Raw genomic sequence first — 21,592 nt, 5'->3', positions numbered from 1 at the left:
CACCCACAACTAAATAAATACTGAATAATTGTATCTCATAAATTGTATCTCATATATGTATCTCATTATCGTATCTCATAAATGTCAACCTGTTACCCAGTCAAACTTTATTACTATTTAACTTCATTACCTAACAGAAGACTCCATTCTACTGATTACACAGCAACACAGTAAATGACCATATAACCTGTCTTTGTAATACTCATTTGTACTAAATTGTTATCTGTTTTGCAATAATTTTTGTACCACTGAATATATCATTGGTTAGTTAATCTTAAGTTAATTTTAAGCCTGCCCGTAATGTTCTGCATACAAGGGGCTTCGGCATGCTGCACTTAAAAAATTGTATTCCTTGTACTTCTCTGTATCATGTTCAAATTAAATAAATAAATAAATCGCTGGCAGCCGCAAGTATTCACCTATGCGTGGTGGATGGGGGTCAGGTGTGGGGTCTAGGTTCCGCCAATTGTAACGAGAAGGGTCGACTCTCAGTGTGAGCAAGGAATGGGCTAATAGGTGCTCAATACAAGTAGTGATAGGTACTTAAAAGCAGAATTCGGGGGGGGGGCTAGGGGTAGTCGGGTATGTCTATTAGACTTGTGATCACTAGGAAGTACAGTAAAGAGAGAAGGTAACATTCTACTAGGAATCAGAGCTCTCTACTAATTACAAATCAGGATTACCAAAACTTGAGTCTATGGATAAATAACAAAAAGGCACAATACCGTGACTGGAACAATACACAAATAACCCTTATATAGAAGAGAAGAGCTTACGACGACGTTTCGGTCCGATTTGGACCATTTACAAAGTCACTTTGTAAATGGTCCAAATCGGACCGAAACGTCGTCGTAAGCTCCTCTCTTCTATGTGCGGGTTATTTGTGTAATGTGTCTTGAGTCTATGGTGTAGAGTCTACCAGGCGACACTAAGACTACACACACACAAAAGTGTGTGAGTACACACGACTGTGTGTACTCACACACGACTGTGTGTACTCGCACACGCACATGAACAGTTGACACCCGTTATAAACACTGACCTGCCGCGGCCTGGCTGGCAAGGCTCTCGCTTCACACGCGGAGGGCCCGGGCTCGATTCCATGCGGGGTGGAAACATTTTGACGCGTTCCTTAAACCTGTTGTCTTGTTTACCTAGCAGCAAATAGGTACATGGGTGTAAGTCGACTGTTGTGGATCGCATCCTGGGGGACATGATTAAGGACCCCAATGGAAATAAGACAGACAGTCCTCGATAACGCACTGACTTTTTTGGGTTATCCTGGGTGGCTAACCCTCCGGGGTTAAAAATCTGAACAGAATCTTATCTTATCTTACCTTCCTCACATACCACACTCCCTCACTCACTTCCCCATTCACACTCTCTCCAACTCACACTCCCTCTCTCTCTCTCACTACTCACTACTACTCTCTCTCACTCACACTCACAATCCCCTACTCATACTCACACTTTTCCTCACTTTCACTCTCCTTTACATTCTCACTCACACTGTCCCTCACACTCTCCCCAGTCACACTGTTTCTCACTAACACTCACACCCTCTCACTCTCACTCACCCCCACAATCTAACCCACCATCTACCACACATTGTCCCTCACATTACCCCGCACTCACAGTCCCCCTCACACTATAACACACTCGTACACTTCTTCACACTATCGCACACACTCTCACTCTCACCCAATCTCACACCCACACCAAAACACACAACCACATCCAAAAACGCAAGCACACCCAAACACATACCCACACCCCACACCAAAACACAGATCCACATCCAAACACAAACCCACACCCAAACACACACTCACACCCAAACATACCCACACCCAAACACATACCAACACCCTTATCCAAACACAACCATATCCACACCTAGTCACACCTAAACACAACCAACACCAAACTCACACCCACACCACACACCCACACTCAAACACCCACACCCACAGACACGCAGCATTAAACTACAGACCATTGTCACTGACATGTATTGTATGGAAAGTCTTGGAGAAGATTATCAGGAGAAGAGTGGTGCACCAAGTAGAAAGGAATGAGCATACAAACGACAACCAGCACGGAATCAGAGACGGGACATCCTGTGTCACAAACCTACTAGAGTTCTATGACAAGATGACAGCATTAAAATAAGAAAGAGAGGGGCGGGCAGATTACATTTTCTTCAATTCAATTCAATTCAATTCAAAGTTTATTCTCTATAAGGATTACAATGCTGAGTATACAGAATTTGGTTATTGTGTGGTTTACATGTAGTAAAATAATAATTACAGAGTGTACCACTAGAACACCTAGCATGGCTAGACATTTCGGGCAGACTTAGCTTAATTCTTAAATTTAAAATATTACAAATTATGAGGTAAGTTGGTATTATGGCTAAGTGACTTAATACTAGTTTGTGAGTTTAGCAATGTGAATGCTTTTGTTTTGGTACAGTACATAGTTTCAGTATTGGAGTATCACAGGCCAACTTATGACTAGTTAGGATTCATTATTTTAAGATTGAGATTGATATTTCTGTTTATGGTCAAATGGGTGAGTGAGTGTGTGAACCACCAGGTGGTATTCGTGTAGTTAGATGACAGGGTGTATCACGGAGATAAGATGTTTTCTAATGGTAGTTTTGAAGGTGATGAATGTGTCTGCAGTTCTAGAGTTTTCAGGTAGGGTGTTCCAGATTTTAGGGCCTTTGACATACATTGAATTTTTGTAAAGGTTTAGTCGGACACGGGGAATGTCATAGAGATGTTTGTGTCTGGTGTTATGCCTGTGGGTTCTGTCACAACTATCAAGAAAGCGTTTTAGGTCAAGGTTAATATTGGAATTTAAGGCCCTGTAGATGTAGATTGCACAGTAGTAAGTGTGGATGTACTGAACAGGGAGTAAGTTTAGATCTATGAAGAGTGGGGGGGGGTGTTGCCAGGGATGGGATTTAGTGATTATTCTTACTGCGGCATTTTGTTGGGTTATTACTGGCTTTAGGTGTGTTGCTGCAGTTGATCCCCAAGCACAAATAGCATAGGTGAGGTATGGATAAATAAGTGAGTGGTATAGTGTGAGAAGGGCATTTTGCAGCACGTAGTATCGTGTCTTGGAGAGGATCCCAACCGTTTTGGATACTTTTTTGGTTATGTGTTGGATATGGGTGCTGAAATTCAGGTTGTTGTCGAGGTATAGGCCTAGGAATTTGCTCTCATTATGTAGGGCAATTAAAGTGTTGTCGATCTTAGTGTTAATTTGCCCAACTCCTGCTCTGCTACCAAACATAATATAGTAGGTTTTGTCAGTGTTAAGCGTAAGTTTATTGGACTGCAAGAAGGCATTTGACACAGTTCCACACAAGAGATTAGTGCAAAAGCTGGAGAACCAGGCAGGTATAACAGGGAAGGCACTGAAATGGATCAGAGAATACCTGACAGGAAGGCATCAGTGTGTCATTGTAAGCGATGAGGTGTGAGAGTGGGCACTGTTACAAAAAACGCGATATCTAATAATGATAGAGATCTCCAGTGAATACTAGAAAGGTCTGCCCCTAGACCATCCAGCCTGTTACTGGGTTTTTGTAACAAGTAGTCAGTATCCTGAGCCAATTATCCATTAGAATTTAATAGTAAGATTCAATAGTGTTTCAGGATTACAACTGGTAGGCTACTAACTAAAGAAAATAAAATTTGAAAAGTTTATTAATAAAGATAAAGTTGTCTAGGTGGACATTATCAAAGTAAATCAAAGTAATCAATTTAATATATAAGATACCAATTCCTACACTTCTCTCGTGTACAGAGAGTAGTACAGTACTGTACTACTTAAGTACCGTCTGGTACATTGTCAGCATTTAAGAACATAATACTAATATGTACAAGTCGAGACTCGACTCGACTTAACCAGTGACTGACTAAAAGTCCTCACATAAACTAACTTCTTGACCAACCTGGCAATCAGAACAGCTTTCTTGAACAGTAAAACGACCGATTCGCCGAACAGCAATATAATAAGCAGCAGCAACACAGAATCAGGAACAAGGAGATAACATAACGACCCTAAGTAGGGACCATCTGCAGATCCTCCACAAAAGTCACAAAACTCCCATACTACTAAATCTAAGTTCAGCATAAAAAAATCCCCGACTGTGATGGTGCACAGATACCAGTACAAATTAGGTCAGGAGCTGCAGCTCAGGACCTGAGTTTCTCAGTGTCAGGGAGATACACAACCTCAGTAAAATGTCGAAAATCACTAAGTCTAGGCAATGCTCTGTGAAGAGAGTTACACAGAACTACCAGCAAGAGAGAGCGACAGAGATGATGTTCCAACAAGGGCCAGCAAGGGAGAACTGGAGAGGGAGGTGTTGTTGGAATCATCGTCAAACAGAGAGAGCTCGCCAGAGGCAATCCAGTCTCCTCACCCAGGTGAGGTGTGATCACCCCACCCCGATCACGTGACTCTCCGTGGACTTCTGCTGCCCAGCAACTACAAAGAAGCCGGCAGCGAAACAAGCAGAGCGGTAGTTACAGTAGTTAGACATTGGAGCAGCTACTTAACACTCTTGAGCAATGAGCACTGAAAATGTATAAATGTTACATCCTAACTAATAATATAACTTAGTCAAATAATAATATAAAGCAATATATTTACGATTTAGCTAATATCGCAAATATCAGCAATATAAAATTATATGAACAGGTAATATACATTATATACATTGTGACCCATTCAGGGGTCACAATAGGCACCTCTGACGAAGAGGATTCCACAGGGGTCAGTCCTAGAATCAATACTCTTTTTGGTATATGTGAATAACATGACGGAAGGAGAAGACTCAAAAGTGTCCTTGTTTGCAGAAGATGAGGAGAATTCAGTCAGAAGAGGACAAGGCAGGAACTACAGAGTGATCTGGACAGGCTGCAGATCTTGTCCAGCAACTGGTTTCTGGAGTTTAGTCCCACCAAGTGCAAAGTCATGAAGCTCGGGGAGGAACAGAGAAGACCGAAGACAGATCACAGTCTAAGGGGCCAAAGACTGCAAACCTCACTCAAGGAGAAGGATCTTGGAGTGTGTATAATACCGAGCACATTTACGAGGCTCACGTAAACCAAATAACTACTACAGCATGTGGGCGACAGGCGAACCTAAGAATAGCATTCCGGTATCTAAGTAGGGAGTAGTTCCGGACTCTGTACACCATGTACGTCAGGCCAGTATTGGAGTATGCAACTCCAGTTTGGAACCCACACCTTGAAAAGTATGTCAGAAAACTAGAGAAAGTGGAAAGGTTTGCAACGAGAATAGTCCGGGAGTTAAGGGGGATGTCCTACGAGGAGAGGTTAGGGAACTCAACCTGACCAACCTGGTCCTCCAGCTTTTGCACTAATCTCTTGTGTGGAACTGTCAAACGCCTTCGTACAGTCCATGAAAATGCAATCTACCCACCCCTCTCTCTCATCCTGTCATAAAACTTCAGTAGGTTTGTGGCACATGATTTCCCGTCCCTGAACCCATGCTAACTGCTGTTGATGAGCAGTTAGCATGGGTTAGCAGTTCCTTTCTAGATGCTCCAATTCTCTTCTCCTGATAATCTTCTCCATTACTTTGCACACTATACATGTTACTGGCACTGGTCTGTAGTTTAATGCTTCATGTCTGTCTCCATTTTTTAAAAATCGGGACCACATTTGCTGTCTTTCATACCTCAGGTAGTAGCCCTGTTTTGACTGATGTGTTGAAAATTGAAGTTAGGGGTACACATAGTGCCTCTGCTCCCTCTCTCAGGACCCATGGAGAGATGTTATCTGGCCCCATCGCCTTTGAGGTATCTAGCTTGCTTAGCAGCCTCTTCATTTCTTTCTCGGTTGTGTGTATTGTGTCCAACACTTGATGGTGAACCAATCTCTCTGTCTTTCTGGAGTCTCTTTTGTCTCCACTGTGAACACTTCTTTGAATCTCATGTTGAGCTCCTCACATACTTCGCGGTCGTTTTTTGTGATCTCCCCTCCTCCCTTCCTCAGCCTGATTACCTGGTCCTTGACTGTTGGTTTCCTCCTGATGTGGCTGTACAACAGCTTTGGGTCAGATTTGACTTTCGCTGCTGTGTCATTTTCGTATTGCCGTTGGGCCTCCCTTCTTACCTGTGCATATTCATTTCTGGCTCTCTGACTTCTCTTCTTATTCTCCTGGGTCCTTTGTCTTCTATACTTCTTCCATTCTCTAGCACATTTGATTTTGGCCTCCCTACACCTCTGGGTGAGCCCAGGGCTCATCCTGGCTTTCTCGTTATTTCTGTTTCCTTTGGGCACAAACCTTTCCTCAGCTTCCTTGCATATTGTTGTCACATATTCCATTATCTCGTTTACTGACTTCCCTGCCAGTTCTCTATCCCAATGAACCCCATGAAGGATATTTTTCATGCCTGCATACTCCCCTCTCTTGTAGTTGGGCTTTATTCGTCCTGCCCTTCCTGCTTCTCTCTCCACTTGTATATCTACTATATAATCAAAGCTCAGAACAACATGGTCACTGGCCCCGAGGGGTCTTTCACATATGATGTCCTCAACATCTGCACTACTCAAGGTGAATACTAAGTCCAGTCTCGCTGTTCATCCTCTCCTCTGTCTCTGGTAGTGTTGCTTACAAGTCAGTACATGAGGTGGCGGCGGCGGCGGCAGCGGCAGCAACGGTATCCTACCAGCTCTTCTTTCTCAAAAAAAAAACATCGCTCATCAAAACTTGTGATGGCCTAAGTGAAAGATCAACTACATGAACCCACGTAGACCACAACATGACCCAAGAATACTAAGAATGTAACCCAAATCTTGACAAAATTAGAAGATCTAAGGAAGACAGCCCTGCTAACCCAAACACTGCCTCTGCTGCCAGACAACCACTTAACCCAAGCTCCGAGAAAACAAGCCTTCTCCTCCATTGCTACACAGTATCTACTTCAGTGATACTATGAAAGGATATCGCAGAAGAAACAACATCAGTAATAAAAGAATAACCGCAAGGACCCTAGAACTCAACTTATCTACCCAGCAGGATGCCAGTGTATCATCAACCCCCCTCACCGCCGCCACCCAGGGAACAACAACAATAACAACAACAAACATGGCTGACTCTCCCTCCAACTCCACTCCCTTCAAAGGATTCACCCATGATAACTCAGGTATGATTATTCCTGACAATATCAAGGACTACATCGTTGCTCTAGAAAATGAAATCAAAGATATCAAAGCAACACTCGAGCGACGAGAATCCAAGATAACCAACCTCGAGAACAAGATCCAAAACCTTGAAGAGAAGATTACATCGGGAAGTGTTGACACAGAAAATACTCTAAAAGCAGCTATAGCCAGTCACACTGAGCAAATAACAACAATAAATATGAAGGTTGAAGAAGCAATCAAGGACTGGAATCAGAACATGCACACTCGACTAAATGAATACCTTGATTTCCAAGACGACAAAACTGAACAAGATAAGTTGTCTGATGCAGTTATAATTAACAGTCCACACATTCCTAGTGACATAACACAAGCACAGTGCAAAGAAACTGCTATCAGGATAATACAGAACCACGTACAAGTCATCGTGCAAAACAATGAAATCAAAGAAACACGTTTGTTAGGAAAACCAGGAAGTAAACACAGTATAATGATCCGACTTCATTCATACGATAAAAGAAAGGACCTAATTAAATCAGCAATTACAATGAAAAATGGAGTGTACATAAATGAGTGTCTAACAAAAAAACGTCAAAACCTTCTGTTCAGGCTGAGAAAACTTAAACAGGAAAACAAAATACATCAGTGTTTCACGCGAGATGGGAAAATACTAGTAAGGAAAACATCAACAGGACAACAATATACCATCTCAAACGAACATGATTTCTCTACCTTCCTTAGAAAAGCTGACATTTCTGTAACAGATTAGATAAGTGCCCTTAATACATATATACGTGTGGTGCATATAGTGTACGTTACTATTATATTGTGCATTATTATTTTTATTATTTTTCATCACTAGCTAATGCCAACTACCTCCAATACTCTATACTTCTTTCTTACTGCTATTAATTGTTCATAATTTTAAATTACAAGTCAAATCTTACTCCAAATTAATAATATTCATTATTCTTACCTGTCCATTTAATTTTGTTTATCACTACTTGTTTTTTAGTCACTTTTCATTGTGTATGCAATTAGTGTATATTCCAATTACTTTTTTGCAAGTACCAAAACTATCTTTTGCTAGCTAGTACCAACTACCTCATTTTTTTTTTTTTTACTTTTTATTGTGCAATAAACTGCTCAATTATTTAATAATACAAATCAGATCTTACTCCTAAACCAATATTATTTCATAGTGACCATCTGTCCATTCAACTTTGTTTACCATTACTTAATTTTAGTCCCTCATATATTTTCTCCTTTATTTTAGCTTATATAACTACCCTAGTTTATATATTCACAATTGTTAAAATAATCAAGGTGCTATTCTCAGGTGCTAAAGTAGAATAAGTTCACAATTTTGCCATTACATTCCAAAGCTCATTTATTTGATTACCACTTTATAGTTCACCACAACTTATATTAGTCCCTTTTATATTATAATTTTATACTATAATTCTAACTTTAAAGAATTACCTTTATAGTACTACCTACTATCATATTCCCAAGCTCCATTATTTGATCATCACTTTATTTGTATTAGTCCCTTTTATATTGTCTCCTTTATTTTAGCTTAAAAAAAAAAGAATAAAAAAAAAACTACCTTAGCTCATTATTTTACATTTGTTAAATAGTTCAGGTGCTATTTTTTAGCTTAAGACTATTTACTTTGTTTTATACTTATTTCTAACTATAGATTCACTACAAATCTTATGATTACAAGCATTGATCCTGATACCAACCTCTTATATAATGACTTAAATGAACCAAACAGTTACTGTAATTACTACACTGCAGAACAATCAAAGGCACTTCTCAGTGCCAATAACAACATAACTATCTTTAACTACAATATCAGATCTTTAAGCAAGCATTACGATGACCTCATAGCATTACTAAATTCCTTACATGCCAATATGTCATTCATTACACTAACTGAAACCTGGCTAAAGCCTGATACTACAGATGTCTATGCCATTCCTGGTTACACAGCCATACACAACTGTAGGCCAGACCAACAAGGGGGTGGCACAGCCATATACTACTCAGACCAACTAGAATGTATCACTAATACTTGCACAAGGGATGAACATGGGGAATATATAATAGCTAAATTCAAATCCAAATACCTACAAAAACCTCTCACATTGATAAACATCTACAGAGTTCCACAGTCAAACATTAGCCAATTTAGTCAAAACCTAGGAAGTATGATAACTGATGCACGCATGAACAAAGATCACTTACTACTCTCAGGTGACTTCAATATAAATCTCCTGCAAGACCAGGATCCACACGTTACTGAATTCACAAACACAATGAGTAACTGTATGTTGCTACCAACAGTAACAAAACCTACAAGAGTTACAGAGACTAGTGTTTCCCTACTTGACCACATCTGGACCAACACCATATCCCCTTTAAAATCAGGCATAATTACAGATAATACCACAGACCACTACCCTACTTTCCTCATAACAACTCTTGGTAAACTACCCCAAGACACTACTAAAGTCACCTTCAGACTTCACAATGAGGCAGCCATTAATAACTTCACAACAGCAGTAGCAAACATTGACTGGCACACTGAGCTAGAAATCTATACAGATATTGACGAATGTATTAATAATTTTCTAAAAAAGACCCAATACCTCTATAATAAGCACTGCCCTAAAAAAACTAAACAGATGACAGCTAAGAGACTGAACAGTCCCTGGCTAACACCCAGCATTCTCAAATCCATAAATAAAAAACACCAATATGAAAAACAGTACAGAATGGGTCACATAACCAGAGACCAAACAAAACGTTACTCGTCAATCCTAACCAGCCTGATAAGAAGGGCAAAAAAATTGTATTATGAGAACAGATTATCCAACTTACGAGGTGATATAAAAAAGACCTGGAAAACCCTATCAGAAATTCTGGGAACAAAAAAGATATCACGAAATAGCGAAATAAAATTAGCAAAATCAGATGAACCTCAACTCCCACCAACAGAAACAGCAAACAGACTCAATGATTTCTTCTCCACTATAGGACAAAACCTTGCCAATAAAATCCCAAGCTCAGATACCCCACCAAATGACTACCTCACCGGCAACTACCCGAACACACTGTTCCTAGCTCCGACTAACCCATACGAAGTCTCCCTTATTATCAACGCACTAAAAAACAAGGCAGGAGATTTAAATACCTTACCACCCTTTATATACAAAAAAGTGTCACAAGTGCTATCACCAATCATTGCAACACTCTTTAACAAATCCATTGAATCCTCCACCTTCCCTACAGTACTCAAAATAGCAAGGGTCACCCCGATCCACAAAGGAGGAGACCAAACAGAGTTGAATAACTATAGGCCAATATCCAACTTACACCCTCTCTCAAAAATCTTCGAAAAATTAATTCATAAACGAATCTACTCCTACCTTATCTCCCAAAACATACTCAACCCCTGCCAATTTGGATTCAGGCCTAATAAAAATACTAATGATGCTATTGTACACATGCTAGAACATATATACACTGCAATAGAGAAAAAAGAAGTCCCACTGGGGATCTTCATTGACTTACGTAAAGCTTTTGATACAGTTGACCATGACTTGCTCCACGTAAAATTGTCACACTATGGTATAAGAGGGCACTCCCTCAACTACCTCAAGTCATACCTCAGCAACAGAAGCCAATATGTGTACGCAAATGGGGCAAACTCTTCTGCACAACCAATTACAGTTGGTGTCCCACAGGGAAGTGTCCTTGGCCCTCTTCTCTTTCTCCTATACATAAATGACCTACCAAATGCTTCGCAATTACTCAAACCCACACTATTTGCAGATGACACTACATACGTCTTCTCCCACCCGAGCCCAGTCACGCTAGCCAATACTGTAAATACCGAATTACAGAAAATATCTACCTGGATGAGGACTAACAAACTTACACTAAACATTGACAAAACCTACTTCATTCAGTTTGGTAACAGAGCTACAGATGTCCCTCTTAACATAATGATAAACGGATCACCTATCACAAAGCTAACAGAGGGAAAATTCTTAGGAATCCACCTTGATAATAGACTCAAATTTCATACACATATACAACAAATTTCTAAAAAAATTTCCAAGACTGTAGGCATACTATCGAAGATACGGTACTATGCTCCACAGTCAGCCCTCCTGGCCCTATATCACTCACTTATTTACCCCTATCTCACCTATGGAATTTGTGCATGGGGCTCAACAACAATTAACCATCTCAGACCACTAATTACCCAACAAAAGGCTGCAGTTAGAATGATAACAAATTCTCACTACAGGCAGCACACTCCACCAATATTCAATACACTAAACCTACTCACCATACAAAACATCCATACTTATTACTGCACCTATTACATACATAGAACACTTAACTCTGATATTAACCCTCCCCTCAAACATCTCCTTGCCAACCTCAACAGAACACATGACCATAACACAAGGCACAGATCACTCTTTGATGTTCCTCGTGTCCATCTCACACTATGCAAAAACTCAATGCACATAAAAGGCCCTAAAATCTGGAATTCATTACCTGTAAATATAAAAGAAACACTACCTGTTTATAAATTCAAGTCTCTTCTCAAAGATCACTTACTCACCCAAAACCAAATAAATACTGAATAACTCAACCTTATAAATTGTATATCTTAAATGTTTCTCACAATTATATCACATAAATGTTAAACCTAAAACCCAATCTAACTTTACTATTTTTTTAAATAAACTACCTAACAGAATTCTCCATACGACTGAATGTACAATAATGCATGCAACCATATGACCTGTCTTTGTAATACTCACTTGTACTTTATAGTAATCTGTTTACATTAATGTTTTATCACTGATTTCATCATTGCTTAGTTAATCTTAAGTTAATTTTAAGCCAGCCCGTAATGCTATGCATAGTATAAGTGGCTTTGGCATGCTGCTCTTATCTGTATTTTTTTTTTTTTTTTGTACCTCTGTATGTGTGCTCAAATTGTAATAAATAAATAAATAAATAAAATAAATAAATAAATTGTACTCACCTAATTGTGGTTGCAGGGGTCGAGGTTCATCTAATGGCCCTGCCTCTTCACTGATTGCTACTAGGTCCTCTCTCTTTCTCTGTTCCCTGAGTTTTATTATACCTCATCTTAAAGCTATGTATGGTTCCTTCCTCCACTACCTCACTTGCTAGGCTATTCCACTTCCTGACTACTCCGTGACTAAAGAAATACTTCCTAACATCCCTTTGACTCATCTGGGTTTTCAACTTCCAATTGTGACCCTTTGTTTCTGTGTCTCCTCTCTGGAACATCCTGTCTCTGTGCTCCTTGCCTATTCCACGCAGTATTTTGAATTTTGTTATCATGTCTCCCCTAACTCTCCTGTCCTCCAATGTCATCAGGCCGATTTCCCTCAACCTTTCATCGTAGGACATTTTCCTGAGCTCTGGAACTAGCATTGTTGGAAACCTTTGTACTCTCTCTAACATCTTGACGTGCTTGACCAAGTGTGGGTTCCAAACTGATGCTGCATAGTCCAGTATGGGCATGACGTACACAGTGTACAGTGTCTTGACCGATTTCTTATTAAGATATCGGAACGCTATTCTCAGGTTTGCCAGGCTCCCATATGCTGTAGCAGTTATTTGGTTGATGTGTGCCTCTGGAGACGTGCTCGGTGTTATGGTCACCCCAAGAACTTTTTCCTTGAGTGAGGTTTGCAGTCTTTGTCAACCTAGCCGGTACTCTGTCTGTGGTCTTCTTTGCTCTTCCCCAATGTTCATGACTTTGCATTTGGCAGGGTTGAATTCGAGAAGCCGGTTTCTGGACCATATGTCCAGTCTGTCCAGGTTTCTTTGTAGTCCTGCCTGATCCTCATCCGATTTAATTCTTCTCATCAACTTCACATCATCAGCGAACAGGGACACTTCAAGGTCTATCCCTCCATCATGTCATTCACATATATCAAAAATAGCACTGGTCCTAGAACTGACCACTGTGGGGCCCCGCTCGTCACAGGCGCCCACTGTGATACCTCGTCACATACCATAACTCGTTGTTGCCTCCCTGTCAGATATTCTCTGATCCATTGCAGTGCCCTCCCTGTTATATGCGCCTGATCCTCCAGCTTATACACTAATCTCTTGAGAGGAACTGTGTCGAAGGCCTTCCTGCAGTCCAGGAAATTGTGTGTGTGTATGTGTGTGTGTATGTGTGTGTGTGTGTGTGTGTGTGTGTGTGTGTGTGTGTGTGTGTGTGTGTGTGTGTGTGTGTGTGTGTGTGTGTGTCTGTGTGTATGTCTGTGTATGTGTCTGTGTGTGTCTCTGTATCTGTGTCTGTGTGTGTGTGTGTGTGTGTGTGTACTCACCTAGTTGAGGTTGCAGTGGTCGAATCCTAGCTCCTGGCCCCGCCTCTTCGCTGGTCGCTACTAGGTCACTCTCCCTGAACCGTGAGCTTTATCATACCTCTGCTTAAAGCTATGTATGGATCCTGTCTCCACTACATCGCCTCCCAAACTATTCCACTTCCTGACTACTCTGTGGCTTAAGAAATACTTCCTAGCATCCCTGTGATTCATCTGTGTCTTCAACTTCCAACTGTGCCCCCTTGCTGCTGTGTCCCATCTCTGGAACATCCTGTCTTCGTCCACCTTGTCAATTCCTCACAGTATTTTGTATGTCGTTATCATGCCCCCCATATCTCTTCTGTCCTCCAGTGTCGTCACGTCGATTTCCATTAACCTCTCCTCGTAGGACATACCCCTTAGCTCTGGGACTACTCTTGTTGTAAACTTTTGCACTTTCTCTAGTTTCTGTACGTGCTTGGCTAGGTGTGGGTTCCACACTGGTGCCGCATACTCCAATATGGGCCTAACGTACACGGTGTACAGGGTCCTGAACGATTCCTTGTTAAGATGTCAGAATGCTGTTCTGAGGTTTGCTAGGCGCCCATACGCTGCAGCAGTTATTTGGTTGATGTGCTCTTCAGGAGATGTGCCTGGTGCTATACTCACCCCAAGATCTTTTTCCTTGAGTGAGGTTTGTAGTCTCGGGCCCCCTAGACTGTACTCCGACTGCTGTCTTCTTTGCCCTTCCCCAATCTTCATGACTTTGCACTTGGTGGAGTTGAACTCCAGCAGCCAATTGCTGGACCAAGTATGCAGCCTCTGTGCATGTGTGTGTGTACTCACCTGTTTGTGGTTGCAGGGGTCGATTCACAGCTCCTGGCCCCGCCTCTTCGCTGATTGCTACTAGGTCCTCTCTCTCCCTGCTCCATGAGCTTTATTAAACCTCGTCTTAAAACTATGTATGGTTCCCGCCTCCACTACGTCACTTTGTAGGCTATTCCACTGCCTGACTACTCTATGACTGAAGAAATACTTCCTAACATCCCCTTGATTCATCTGAATCTTCAGCTTCCAATTGTGACCTCTTGTTTCTGTGTCCCATCTCTGGAACATCCTGTCTTTATCCACCTTGTCTATTCCACGCAGTATTTTATATGTCGTTATCATGTCTCCCCCGACCCTCCTGTCCTCCAGTGTAATCAGGCCGAGTTTCCTTAACCTTTCTTCGTAGGTCAATCCCCTTAGCACTGGGACTAGTCTTGTTGCAAACCATTGCAACCATTGGCGTGCTTGACCAGGTGTGGATTCCAAACTGGTGCTGCATACTCCAGTATGGGCCTGACGAAATGGTGTACAGAGTCTTGAACGATTCCTTACTGAGGTATCGGAATGCTATCCTTAGATTTGCCAGGCGCCCATGAGCTGCAGCAATTATCTGATTGATTTGCAGCTCAGGAGATGTGCTCGGTGTTATACTCACCCCAAGATCTTTTTCCTTTAGTGAAGTTTACAGTGTGTGGCCACCTAGACTATACTGTGTCAGTAGTCTTCTTTGCCCTTCCCCAATCTTCATGACTTTGCATTTGGCAGGGTTAAATTCAACGAGCCAGTTGCTGGACCAGGCTTGTAGCCTGTCCAGGTCTCTTTGTAGTCCTGCCTGATCCTCGACCGATTTGATTCTCCTCATTATCTTCACATCATCTGCGAACAAGGACACTTCTGGGTCTATCCATTCAGTTATGTCATTCACATATACCAAAAACAGCACAGGTCCTAGGACAGACCCCTGTGGAACCCCGCTTTTCCTTTTCCGCCTTACTTGTTATGAGCGCCTGATCTTCTAGCTTTTGCAGTAACCTCTTGTGAGGAACTGTGTCGAAGGCCTTCTTGCAGTCCATGAAAATGCAATCTATCCATCCCTCTCTCTCTTGTCTTACTTCTGTCACCTTGTCATAAAACTCCAGTAGGTTTTTGACACAGGATTTTCCTTCCCTGAAACCGTGCAGGTTGTTGATTATACACTTGTTTCTTTCCAGGTGCTCCACCACTCTCCTCCTGATGATCTTCTCCATGACTTTGCATACTATACACGTTAGTGACACAGGTCTGTAATTTAATGCCTCATGTCTGTCTCCTTTTTTAAAAATTGGGACTACATTTGCCATCTTCCATACCCCAGGGAGCTGCCCAGTTTCAATGGAAGTGTTGATCTTTATTAGTGACACACACAGCATCTCTAAGGACCCACGGAAAGATGTTGTTTGGTCCCACCGCCTTTGAGTTGTCAAGTTTACATAGCAACTTCTTCACCTCCTCCTTGGTTATGTGTACCTCATCCAGCACTTGTTGGTGTACCTCCCTGCTCTGATTTCCTGGAGTCCTACCGGTTTCCACTGTAAATACTTCTTTAAATCTCGTGTTGAGCTCCTCACATACCTCTCTGTCATTTCTTGTGAACTCCCCATCATCCTTCCTCAGTCTGATTACCTGGTCCTTGACCGTTGTTTTCCTCCTGATATGGTTATACAACAGCTTCGGGTGAGACTTGACTTTCGATGCTATGTCATTTTCATATTGTCGTTGAGCCTCCCTTCTTATCTGTGCATATTCGTTTCTGGCTCAGCGGCTAATCTCTTTATTTTCCTGAGTTCTTTGTCTTCTGTACCTTTTCCATTCTCTAGTACACCTAGTTTTTGCCTCCCAATACCTTTGGGTGAACCATGGACTCTTTCTGGTCTTCCCATTATTTCTGTTTCCCTTGGGAACAAACCTCTCCTCTGCCTCCTTGCATTTTGTTGTCATATAGTCCATCATTTCTTGTACTGGTTTTCCTGTCAGTTCTCTCTCCTGCTGAACGTCTTACAGGAAGTTCCTCATGCCTGATTAGTCTTCCCTTTGGTAGTTTGGTTTTCCCATCCTATTCCTGCTATTCTCTCCACTTGTAGCTCAGCTATGTAGTCAAAGCACAGAACCGCATGATCACTAGCTCCTAGGGGCCTTTCATACTTGGTATCCTCGATGTCCGAGCTACAAAACGTGAATACAAGGTCTTGCTGGATCATCCTCACCTCTCTCTCTGGTAGTGCCTCTAACATGTTGATGCATGAGGTTTTCCAGCACCACATCCATCATCTTGGCTCTCCATGTTTCGGGACCCCCATGGTGCTCCAGGTTTTCCCAGTCAATCTCCTTGTGATTGAAATAACGCATAACTAGTAACTGCTACCCCCATGTGAGCTCTTCTGGCCACCTCAGCTAGTGTGTCGACCATTGCTCTGTTGCTCTCGTCTTATTCTTCTCCTTGCCTCCTGCAGTTCTGTGGTGGGTTGTACATTACTGCAATTACCGCCTTATGGCCCACAGACTGGATTGTTCCTACTAAGTAGTCCCTTTCGCCCATGCCATCCATTCCTTCCATTTTCTCAAATACCCACTGGTTTTTAATGACCAGTGCAACTCCTCCTCCCCCTCTCCTCCCTCTGTCTTCCCTCTGGATTTGATATCCGGAAAAAAATGTCGTAGCAGAGCGTGGTGTGTGTGTGTGTGTGTGTGTGTGTGTGTGTGTGTGTGTGTGTGTGTGTGTGTGTGTGTGTGTGTGTGTGTGTGTGTGTGTGTGTACTCACCTAATTGTGGTTGCAGGGGTCGATACTCTGCTCCTGGCCCCGCCTCTTCACTGATCGCTACTAGGTCCTCTCCCTTTCTGCTTCCTGAGCTTTGTCATACCTCGTCTTAAAGCTATGTATGGTTCCTGCCTCCACTACATCACCTGCTAGGCTATTCCACTTCATGACTACTCTATTGCTGAAGAAATACTGCCTAACATCCCTGTGACTCGTCTGAGTCTTCAGCTTCCAATTGTGACCTATTGTTTCTGTGTCCCCACTCTGGAACTTCCTGTCTCTATCCACCTTATCTATTCCACGCAGTATTTTGTATATCGTTATCATGTCTCCCCTGACCTTCTTGTCCGATTTCCCTCAACCTTTCTTCGTAGGACATTCCCTTGAGCTCCGGAACTAGCCTTGTTGCAAACATTTGTACTTTCTCTAATTTCTTGACGGCTCGACCAGATGCGAGTTCCAAACTGGTGCTGCATACTCCAGTATGGGCCTGACGTACACAGTGTACAGTGCTTTGAACGATTCCTTACTAAGGTGTCGGAACGCTATTCTCAGGTTTGCCAGGCACCCATATGCTGCAGCAGTTATCTGGTTTATGTGTGCCTCCGGAGACGTACTCGGTATTATTGTCACCCCAAGATCTTTCTCTTTGAGTGAGGTTTGCAGTCTTTGGCCACCTAGCCTATACTCTGTCTGCGGTCTTCTTTGCCCTTCTCCGATCTTCATGACTTTGCACTTGGCAGGGTTGAATTCGAGAAGCCAGTTGCTGGACCACTTGTCCAACCCGTCCAGGTCTCTTTGAAGTCCTGCCTAATCCTCGTCTGATGTAATTCTCCTCATTAACTTCACATCATCTGCAAACAGGGACACCTCTGAGTCTATCCCTTCCATCATGTCATTCACATATACCAAAAATAGCACTGGTCCTAGGACTGACCCCTGTGGCACCCCACTCGTCACAGGTGCCCACTGTGATACCTCATCATGTACCATTACTCGTTGTTGCCTCCCTGATCCACTGCAGTGTCTTTCCTGTTACACACGCCTGATCCTCTAGTTTCTGCACTAATCTCTTGTGAGGAACTGTGTCGAAGGCCTTCTTGCAGTTCAAGAAAATGCAATCAACCCACCCCTCTCTCTCGTGTCTTACTTCTGTAACTTTGTCATAAAACTCCAGAAGGTTTGTGATACAGGATTTACCATCCATGAATCCGTGCTGGTTGTCGTTTATAATCTTGTTCCCTTCCAGGTGCTCCACCACTCTCATTCCTGATAATCTTCTCCATGACTTTGCATACTATACACGTCAGTGACACTGGTGTGTAATTAAGTCCCTCTTTTCTGTCTCTTTTTTTAAATATGGGGGCTACATTTGCTGTCTTCCATATCTCGGGCAGGTGCCCAGTTTCAAGGTATGTGTTGAAGATTGTGGTTAATGATACACACAGTATTTCTGCTCTCTCTTTGAGGACCCACGGGGAGATGTTGTCCGGTCCCATTGCCTTTGAGGTATCAAGGTCACTTAGCAGCTTCTTCACCTCCTCCTCAGTTGTGCGTATGTCATCCAGCACTTGTTGGTGTATTTCCTGTTGGTGTCCCCCTCTGTCCTGTCTTCCCAGAGTCCTTCCTGTCTTCACTATGAATACTTCCTTAAATCTTGTGTTGAGCACCTCGCATACCTCTTGATCATTTCTTGTGAGTTCCCCACCTACTTTCCGCAGCCTGATCACCTGGTCTTTGACTGTTGTCTTTCTCCTGATGTGGCTAAACAGCAGTTTTGGGTCAGACTTGACTTTCGATGCTATGTCATTTTCGTACTGGGCCTGTCTCCTTATCTGTGCATATTCGTTTCTGGCTCTTTGACTGATCTCCTTGTTTTCCTGGGTTCTTTGCCTCTGTACATCTTGCATTCTCTAATGCACTTAGTTTTTCTCTCCCTGCACCTTCGGGTAAACCAAGGACTCGCTTTGGTCTTCCCATTGTTTCTCTTGCCCTTGGGAACAAACCTTTCCTCTGCCTCCTTGCATTTTGTTGTTTCATATTCCATCATTTCGTTTACACACTTTCTTACCAGTTCTCTGTCCCACTGAACCTCCCGCAGGAAGTTCCTCATACCTGTGTAGTCCCCCCTTTTATAGTTTGACTTTTCCCATTTGACTCCTGTTACCCTCTCCACTTGTAACTCTACTATATAATCAAAACTCAGGACTACGTGATCACTAGCTCCAAAGGGCCTCTCATATGTGATGTCCTCAATGTCTGAACTACTCAGGGTGAACACAAGGTCCGGTCTTGCTGGTTCATCCTCCCCTCTCTCATTGGTAGTGTCTCTGATGTGTTGATGCATGAGGTTTTCCAGAACCACATCCATCATCTTGGCTCTCCGTGTTTTGGGATCCCCATGAGGCACCAGGTTTTCCCAATCAATCTCCCTGTGGTTGAAATCACCCATAACCAGTAACGTTGCTCTGCATGAATGAGCTCTTCATACCACCTCAGCCAGTGTGTCCACCATCGCTCTGTTGTTCTCTTCATATTCCTCTCTTGGCCTCCTTCAGTTCTGTGGTGAGTTATAAATTACTGCAGTGACTACCTTATGTTCCCCAGATTGAAATGTACCTACCATGTAGTCCCTTTATCCAATCCCATTCATGCCTTCCATTTCCTCAAAACTCCATCGGTTTTTTATGAGTAGTGCAACCCCTCCTCCCCCTCTGCTCCTTCTGTCTTTCCTCAGGAGCCGATATCCCGGTGGGACGACTGCATCTGTTATTGTCTTAGTGAGTTTCGTTTCTGTGACTGCTATGATGTCTGGTGACTGTTGATTCTTTCTTGCCACTCCTCATATTTGTTTGCTATTCCATCTGCGTTCGTGTACCACACCTTCAACTTCTTATCTATCTCAGTGGACCTGGGAGAATATTTGGGTTGGGGGATCAGGAGCCCTAGTGGGGGCCTAAGGGGGTTTGTGGAGTGGGTGGGGTTTGTGATGAGGAGAGTGGGGGCAAAGTGAACAGTGTGCAGGTTTTGGTTGTGATTGTTCAGTTGCGTTGGGGTTGTTGTGACTGGAGTCCTTCTGCGGATGTCTCTGTAGGGTGTATTTGTCCTTCCACCTGAGTCTGGGTTCTACTCATCTTCATCAATGCATCCCATTCCTCCTTTCGTCTTTGTACCCTCTCTCTCAGTGACGTCCTTTCCTCCTGTGTTCTGTCGCAATCTTGGTACACTCTCCGGTACTCTGGTTTGTCCCTCAGTCGTGCTTTCTCCTGCAGGACCCTGGTTTGAGCTGATTCTCTCTTGAAGATTATTTTGACAGGACGTTTCCTTCCCCTTGCAAACCACCCAATTCTCCGAAAATTTGCCACCTGGGTCATGTCTCCCTCGCCTATTACTTTCATGATACCTACGATTGCCTTCTTCTTTCCCTGGTTTCTTTCATCATAGGTTTCCCCTTCGACTTCTTGGAGCCCATCGTCAAACACTGACCTCTCCCTCTCCTCCTCCCACTGAGTCTCTCTCTGCATTCTCTGAGGTGTTTTAGTTCCTTCCATCAAAACGTTCCTGACTTCAATCCCTGCCCTTGCTGCAGCCCCTATGCTCAGTGGACTGCCTTCCTTGCTCAGCTATTTCCTGCCACTGTAGTTGACTGTTGTCTCCTTCATTGTCTTCAGGCTTCTCATTTGATCTTCCTGTGTTCTTCTTTTCCTGAATTCCTACAGCCCCCTCAATGTGACTGGAATGGAAGTTCCTGATGTCATGTCTGTACTGTCATTTGTCTCTTTAGCCTGTTTCAGGTTTTTTAGCTCCTCTTCTAAGCACTTTATCTTATCTTCTGCTGCTAAGATTTGTAGTCCCCACTTCCTGCTCTCTTCAGCTATCTTCTCCATTTCCCTGCTGAGCTCTGCTAGCTTCCTTCCCCACTCTTCCTTCATTTTTTTTGAGCTCTAACTCCCAGTCTTTCCTCCCAGGTTCCTCCCTCCTGGGTTTGACCTGGAGACCCCTGGGTCTCCGCCCTCTTGGGTTACCCATTTTTTTTTTACCACAGAAAGGGGCTTGTGTGTGAGAGAGAGAGACAGAGGGAGAGAGAGAATGACAGGGAGAAGGCTAGGGAGAAGGCTAGGGATGATGAGAGCTAAGAGAGGGGAAGCCAGGGGGGAGGGGGAGGGGGAGGAGGAAAAGGAGAGAATGGAAGGTGTGTGTGAGGAGGAAGAGCTAGAGAGAACGAGAGGGGGAGAAAGATAGAAAGATATATATATATATATATATATATATATATATATATATATATATATATATATATATATATATATATATATATATATATATATATATATATATATATAGGAGAGGGAGGGAGAGTGATGGATAGAGGGAGAGAGACAAAGGTAAAGAG

The 21,592-nt window shown here is 42.8% G+C and overlaps 1 protein-coding gene across 2 annotated transcripts in view; it reads left to right on the top strand.

Moving 5' to 3' along the window:
- Positions 1–21,592, top strand: part of LOC128697990 (transient receptor potential cation channel subfamily A member 1 homolog) — a 79,504-nt gene that overhangs the window by 7,029 nt on the left and 50,883 nt on the right. Inside the window, exon 2 of one of the 2 annotated variants that reach the window (XM_070097638.1) lies at positions 15,616–15,683. The exons of the other annotated variant lie outside the window; for it this stretch is intronic. The gene's annotated coding sequence lies outside the window, so the exon portion shown is untranslated. The remainder of the gene's footprint in view (positions 1–15,615; positions 15,684–21,592) is intronic. 2 annotated transcript variants of the gene reach the window in all.

The sequence above is a fragment of the Cherax quadricarinatus genome, chromosome 58, assembly GCF_038502225.1.
Source record: "Cherax quadricarinatus isolate ZL_2023a chromosome 58, ASM3850222v1, whole genome shotgun sequence".
Classification (NCBI taxonomy): domain Eukaryota; kingdom Metazoa; phylum Arthropoda; class Malacostraca; order Decapoda; family Parastacidae; genus Cherax; species Cherax quadricarinatus.
This window is presented reverse-complemented; position numbering and strand designations above follow the sequence as displayed.